Genomic DNA, 8467 nt, shown 5'->3' on the forward strand with positions numbered 1-8467 from the left:
ATGAAACTTTTTCCCGTTTTACTTTCCCGGTTGTCATGTATACCCAACAAGGAAAAGTGTTGGAACCGCGTCAAATTTTACTCTCCGAGTTTTTTTCCACGCTTTGAGACCCCTTGAACTCATAAAGTCAAATAAGGCGAAAAATTCTGTGATATGTACGTGTGGTTTTGTATTTATTCGTTTAATATCTCAAGATGGGGTAAATTAAGTAACGAAATTTTGCATGGTAACTTGTATATAAGGGATACTGACGCTATTAAATTTTGGTGGTTAAAGATCAAGGGAGTGAAAAGATAATTTGGTGGTTAAAGGAGGGGGTTATGTGTCATATCTCAAGAGTAAGTAAAGTAATGAAGACTTTACTTACTCGTTATTAGCATTTACAATTTATTTTTTATATAAAACTCATCACTACTCTCAAAATTAAGCTTTTGGCTATTTTATAATAATAATTTTAAAAAATATTTATAACAAAATCTCATAAGAGATGGCGCAACACACAACTTTTCTTTTATTATGATTAATAATATAAAAGTTATTTTTAAAATAAAATCAGGAAAGTTACACAACTCGTTGCTGGAATTCTTTTTTGACTTTTTTGAGGTAAGGGATCTCAACTTCACATACAAGAAGCTTGGCATATAATCAAATTAAATAAATCAACAATCAAATTAATTAAATCAGTAAAAAAAACTTTGGATTTGCAAAAACCCCGAAGGGTCAAATTTTACACGATTCCAATACCAACCCGTGTTATATACTTGGGATTGTAAATTTACCGACTTTTTCATTTACCAGTAATTCGGTAAATGAAAATTAAAATACCGGTAAATTTTTTTCCTGAAAAATAAAATTAAGGTGATAAAAAATATAAGTAATTTTGATTTCCATTTCACATTTTTTATTTCAAAGATATATAATATAAAAAATATAAAAATTAAAGTGTTATTCTAAACAAACTATAATAATAACTTTTAGAAACACGAATAAAATAATACAGAAAAATAAAAATAAAACAGAAATAATATATAGTACCTAATACCATTTTATTGTTTACTAGAGAGGTTGCGGCCGACGCTTTCATCGCGGAAACGTGTACGCCGGACGTTCAGCGCTGCCTTCCTATAAGCCTAGAAGTTTGACAATGGTGTTTGGAATGTCGAGCATGATTTCACTGACTATCCAAACACCATTGTCAAACTTCTAGGCTTACAAGAAGGCGGCGCCGAACGTCCGACGTACACGTTTTCGCGTTGAAAACTTCGGCCGCAACCTCGCTAATATTTAGCAATAATAACCTATAAAATAGAATTTGTAAAGTTATAGTCGATAAGTGCGCGAGTATAAGAAACTTTTCGTAATGTCGAAGAAATTGCAAAGGAAATACGAACAGGAATGTAAGAAACGTATATCATTGGAAAGAAAAATTGAAAAGGAATGAGAAAAGCCAAAAATGACTAATACCGAACGATGCAGATTGTATAGAGACCGTAAGAAAACTGAGGGCGTCAATTCCGACACGAATACTTCGTGTGTGCCGCCATCCGAACCGGAATGTGATAACCACCGAGACTTTATTCATTTACATCTTATCCTTTCTCCAATAGCACAAAGATGGATTCACCGCCTTAAACCATTGCGATTGTGTCCCGTTCGCAACCCTCCCAATTTTTCGACCTGCGCGACATCTGGTTATTAAAGAAATAGTGATGATATTTTTAAAATTTTTTCCACCCCGTGAGCACTAAGAGTACCTCTATTAGCGAACCCATTATGGGATCGGCCAGGCCCACAATGGGGTGGCCGGATTGTGAGGAACATATCCGATCGGATTAACCCCCGAAAAATTTCTGGGGATTTTTCGACCCAGTTGGGATTTGAACCCGTGTCCCCCCCAGAATAGCANTATTTATAAACACAATATTCTCTACATAAAAATTTCTAGTATGAATTTTTCATTTACCGAATCTTAAAAAAAACATTCGGTAAACTTACCGGTAAATTTTTGAAATTTACCGGTAAGTTTACCGAATGTTTTTTTGTCAATTTATCGGTTAACCGGTAAATCGGTAAACCGGTATACATTCCCTATTATTTACATATCAGCTGGGAAAATAATTATATAAAAATACTTTTTAGTTGAAAACATGCACACCGGATCAGATTTAGATTTATTGTAAGCCTAAGCTCTATCATGTAAAAAAGCCCTTCACAAATGACAACTTATGCAGTAGACGTTAAAAAAAACAAGGCATTTGTGTAGGATTTCATTCTAAGAGAACCCAAATTTTTATTTATTTATTTATTATTGTTATAATTGAGAAAAAAAAAATAATAATAAAGAACGATGCTAAGGCAAGTGACATTATTCGGAATTAAAACGTATTTGATAATTATCCAAATATAATTTTAAGTATATATATATATATTTAAGTATAATATCATGGAATGAGCCTAAATTTATTTTGTCGAAGTCTTCACGATCCATAACGCACCTCCATCTATACCAATATTAAAGAGGTAATGCTTGTAAGTTTGTATGTAGGGGTAATCTCCGAAACTACTCATCCGATTTCAAAAATTCTTTCACCAATATTTAGAATGGAACTTCAGGGTGGACATAGGCTATGTATTATTCCGTTAAACATTCATATAAATTAAAAGAAATAATCTAGGTTAAGGCTTTTATGTCCAACAGATGGCGCTACGAGTGCGACGACCTAAGTTTGCTTTTCTGTGAGGCATAGTAGATAGATAGAAGATGATCTGCTTTAGTTCATTCTCACAGGAAAGCATAATGCTTTCCTGTGAGAATGAACTAAAGCAGATCATCTTCTATCTATCTACTACGTATATAAATAAAAATGTAATGTTCGTTTGTTCCAACTGATTCCTTTGAAATTTTGACACAACGCTGCATTCGAATACGCACGTGTTTTTATATAATATACGTGTCGAAATTCCCCCACTGAGGGGAGAGGGACAGGATTAAGGCTTACCGTGAAGAACTTGGCTTCTATTATACTATTTTAGATGCGGTTTTTTGCGTTTTTGATTGCGTTTTAATAGGGTAAGTCAAGAGAATATACACTAAGAAGGGATTTTTCGAAAAATTCCCCCCACGGGGAAGTGTTATACATTGATAATATATACATTTTGAGCCACAACAACGCGTGGCGGGGTCTGCTAGTTAAACAATAAATTTGCAAAGGCGAGACCCTAAACCAGGCATGGCCAATATATGGCCTGCGATTAATCTTTCAATATTAGCTACTCAAGTCCGAATAGCTCGATGAAAAATTCTGACACCTAAAAATAAAAAAAGATCAACAACTGGCTGTGCGTTTAGAATTAACGCTCCATTACAAATCTCTTAAGTACAGCGTAGATTGTTGATAATGCATGATAATGTGAAAAATGTATCTGTAATCTCTATGTACAATTTAGTCTCTACGGGGTGACACCACAATGAGATCTCGCACCACCTCAAAATCTTCCTATGTCCTGTCATAATGTAGTGTATTCAAAATTGCTATTAATTTAAAAAATACGTGAAATATTTACGTATTATTATTTTTAAATATTAAAAAAAGAGATATTTACCTACTCTTTAAGAAAAACGTTGATTGTAAAGATTTTAAACCTTTAAAAATCTCCTGTGGTTCGGTTCGGCAGCCTGTGGTTCGGTTCGGCTCGTGAAAAAAAGTTTTCTTTCCAATTCGGCCCAGGGGCAAAAACTATTGGCCACCCCTGCCCTAAACTGTGCCTGAGCTGTAGATTGTTTAACTTACACTATATATATAATTCTAGTCTGGTGCATGCTGTAAATTAAAAATTGAGATTTTTCATAGCTTCAATGATTTACTGTATTTTACGACATATAAGAAGCACAGAATATTTGCGATTGGTTTGGCTTTATTCGTATAGAGCAATGCCACACATGGGCGTGGGGGATGCCTCCCTAGAGATCTTTTATGGGAAAATAATCTCTATTTAGGTGTTACTAATGTGAATAAAACCCGGAAAACTCCACGTGGCCACCCTTTGGCGAGGCACGAACCAACGACCAACTACCGGTGTTCGGGATTTTATCCTCTCATGGTGGACTCAGAATATTTAGGAAACACTAGTGTATTTTTGCTATCTTGCAGCTTTGGCAGTCAGAACAATTTTTAAAAATGATATTCTGGTTTTAAAAAATCATCATAATAACACATTTATTATAATTAATTAAATAATAATATTTTTATTCGAGTTGGGCTAGGTACCGGTACAAGTTATCTGTAGCCTACTGAAGACCGTTTGGGAATTCATTAACCTGTGGATTACAACTTCATATATATAGCAGGTCATATAATCTAATTAAATCAGTAATTAAATAAATACGGTATTTATTTAATTACTTTTTGATTAAATTGTCATTTATATTTTATACAATTTTTATAATATCTAAAAGAAAGAGCATTTTTATTTAACTTTTTTCTTCAGGATTAAAAAACTCTTTACATCAAATATCAAATTATTTTTTAACGTCAGATTATTAATAAGTTTTGTAGAATTTATAGTATTGACTTCTCTTAACGTTTTAAATTAAATATTAAGCAATATATTACGTAAAAATTTTAACTCACTTCAAACTTATTTTTGCATTATGTACAGTTTTATACAAGAAGAAAATATAAATTTGCCTCAGGTTTCTGAATGGTTTTTGGGCTTGCTGCCATATCAATTATTCGCGTGACTTTCAATAACAATATGTTTGATTCTAAGAAATCTTAATGACTTTTAAAATAAATACGAATAGTTTTTTTCCTATATTTTCAAAATAATGTTCGCAGCCAATAAAATAATTAGGTCTATTTAATGATAGGACAATTGCTAATAATTTAATTAATTATTATTATTATTAAAAATTAAAGGACATATTAATTAAACATTAATAAAAAAATTAAAGAACATAATCCGTGTTTAATTTTCTTTATTCCTATAATTTCTACATAAGTATAAAATTTGTTTGTTTTATTCTAATGATAAAATTTCGGTAAGTATATGTTTTGGGGTGATACAGATCAATGAATTAAATTTACATACTTGATTAATCAAAACATAAAATATAATTAAATTATTAATCATTATTTTAAGGAGAAAACATTTTATTCTTTAACTTTTAAAAAAATTTGTACATTTTTATATGGTTATGCTATTCGTGATTCTAAATAATGGTAATCTGAATGTAGATCGACTTTTTGGCAAATGTTTACAGTAATTTGGGGCTGTATGAATCAATAAATTAAAAGTACAATCCATTAATTATACCATGCTATATAGTAGCCAATAATTTATTTATTATTATAAATAAATTTTTTATTTATTACCACAATTTATATGTAATTGTGAAATTTATTCCTTATTGTAAATGATGATAGTACAGTACTTTAATACAATACGAATCAATGAATTAAGAAAGATAATTTATTAATCGTATCTATTAAATTATATAATTTTTATTTGATTTAAACAATTTCCATATTTAAAATTACACAAAATTTCATTTTCTAAATTTGTCTAAAAAATCAAAATAAAAGACCAATCTTAAAAAAAATTAAAAAGAAAAACTTTCCTACTAGCTGAGAACTAAGAACAATATATTTCTGATTTCTGATGTTAAATATTAATAAAATAATTATAAAAATACATTTTTATTAAGCAATAAAGTATTTATTGACATGTAACACAAGTGACTTTAAAAATCGAACGCAGTATTTTCACACATTCTTTAATCAAATTAAAGTGATCAAACTTTATTTATAGTGAATAACTTTTGATTCGTGTAGACTTGAAAATTTAATTAATAGAAATATATCAAATACAATAAATTTATATCTTTTTATACTTTATTTACATAAGGTAGTGATCCCATAATGGCAGTGTTCCCAATATTTTTCAGAGTTTGCCATGGATTCCAACAAATGTTACCATATATTAGACTTCCATTTACATTGTGAGAATATCTATTTACTGTATGTCAGTTATTTCCGAGTTGTAGTAGCGTTAAGTAAAACATTTACGTGTCTGATTGATTAAAAAATGATTCTTTGTCATTTCCATACATTTGTTTTTATGATTTTTAAAGTGGGCCGTATTTAGAACAGGATGTTTCTAATATGAGCCGCCTGTCACTTTTCACATTTGATCTTGTTGCATTTTTTTACATAACAGTCATGAGAACCAGGTATTTATTTTTAGTTGCCCAATTAGTCTCTCTAGGTGATAGCTCAGTCAGTTCTTGGAAAAAAATTCAGTTAATCAAAATAATAGTCCAAACTTAGAATGGACCTTAATAGGATCCCTTACCTTATTTAACTTATAAGTTTTTTAGAATTTTCGTAAAAAAACAGACTTATAATTTTCAAAAAAAGTTCCATAAATTGGCAGTATATTAAGAAAAACACACGGAAAGAAAGAATAGCAATGTAAAGGTGAGTAAGCATTAACCGAATGTATGCAAATTAGGTTTTCGTAACTCGTTGATTAATGGTACAGTTCAATTATAGATATTAATACTGAAGGATATTGATGGAATTACTTTATCACAATTGTATTTGTGTTTATCAGATTAGATAAATTATATTGCAACATATAACAAGGATGCAAGAACGCATTAAAAACACGAGATACTGCGCGACCTTTCCTACAAGTAATTTCGAATAGGATGGACAATTGACAATTTATAACCGCGCAGTCACGCTATTAGAATCCATATACCTAATTGCGTGACTTAGATATCAATATATATAAATATATTGATATCTAAGTCAAATATAAGAATTTTCTAAATAGACATTTGCCTGATTAAAATATATAAATACAGTAGTATATATACAAATATCAATATTTCAACACGTTTATGACAACAAATTAACAATATGTACGAACTGTTGCATTCTTATGAGAGATTATACATTTATACTATTCTGTAATTGCAAAAATTTTCAGATATTCTTGTCAAAAATTATTGTCAAAAATTACTATAATTTCTTTGGAAATTATATAAATATTGATATAAATTAGGCTAAAGAAGAGAAACATTAATGATGTTTAGTTAGAGAAACCCACTATTGTGTTCATTTGATCATGATCCTTAAAAAAATGTCTTCGATTTTATCACGACCAAAAATATACTTGTATATCTGAATTTCTGCAGATCTAATATAAAAATATTCGACAATTATGATAATATTTTTATATTATGATAGTATAAAAACATTATTATAAGATATTTAAATATTTTATAATAATATAAAATATATAAAAAATTATTCATATATTTTACTACTTTCTCATCTGAATCACTGCCAAAAGTCACCAATAAAATTACAACATTCTGTAAATCTAAATGCATGATGCGTGGCATTTTCGAATTTGAATCAAAAACAAAATTAAGGAAATTCCCAGTAAAGGTTAAAATAAACATTGAATTGTTTTTAATAAATATTTGTATAATGTTTAAAATTCATTACTCCATTAATATTCATAATACAGTATTTAGTAATTCTCAGAACAAGTTCTAGTTAAAAATTATAGGAAATGTTTCATTAGTTCAGTAATCAACCGGTTTCTACTATTCTAATTATTATTTTTTTGCCGTCATACAAATTATTTTCTTAATACATTTGTTTTATTCTTTTATTATTATTATGAATATCACATAAGGTAATATAGGAAGTTATTAACCATAAATCTTCATTTCTAATAGATAAAATTTTATGTAATCATCAGTCCAGTAGCATGTTACAGCTCTGAATTAACTGAAATTTATTAGAGGACACCATAGAACTAGACCTTGGCTAATGTCCTTTTGCTTATGATATATGTTATTGTTATACGCTATTGCCAGTAACTAATAGGGTAGCTGAAATTCTGATTTTATAAAAATTCAATTTTGCTCTCAATTAATTCTCCAGTCTTTTAAATCATAAATTCAAATTGCTTCTAAAGTACGATTTAATAATATATTAATTATTAGCATGAATTATTTTGAAGCATTCATGGTTTATGCCTAAAGAAACAAAAAAAAAAAAAATGTTTAAGCTTACATAATTCTTTTGTCTTGGTAGAATTGTTATCAATCAAAAACTTTCCTGTAAATTTTAAAAGCTATAATTCATTTGACAGTTTTTAATTTATTCTTTTCATTGATTTCAATTTATTTAAGATTTTTTTCTTTGTTGCTTTGAGGCTGAATAATATATATTTAAATTGTTCCATGAAATAAAGATTCTGAAAATTATGTAAAATTGTACAAATGAAATGCGTTTATATCGATATTCATTTGTATTCTAGAGTATGTTAGAAAATTAAAAATAACTATAAAAAAAGGCATTCAAACAAATGTCAATTTAAATTAAATGCAAATAACAGTTTTATTTTTATGCGTAAGAGAAAATTCTGATTAATTTTGTAACTG

The sequence above is a fragment of the Centruroides sculpturatus genome, unplaced genomic scaffold (genome assembly GCF_000671375.1).
Source record: "Centruroides sculpturatus isolate CEXI.00-Female unplaced genomic scaffold, Cexi_2.0 scaffold284, whole genome shotgun sequence".
NCBI classification, from domain to species: Eukaryota; Metazoa; Arthropoda; class Arachnida; order Scorpiones; family Buthidae; genus Centruroides; species Centruroides sculpturatus.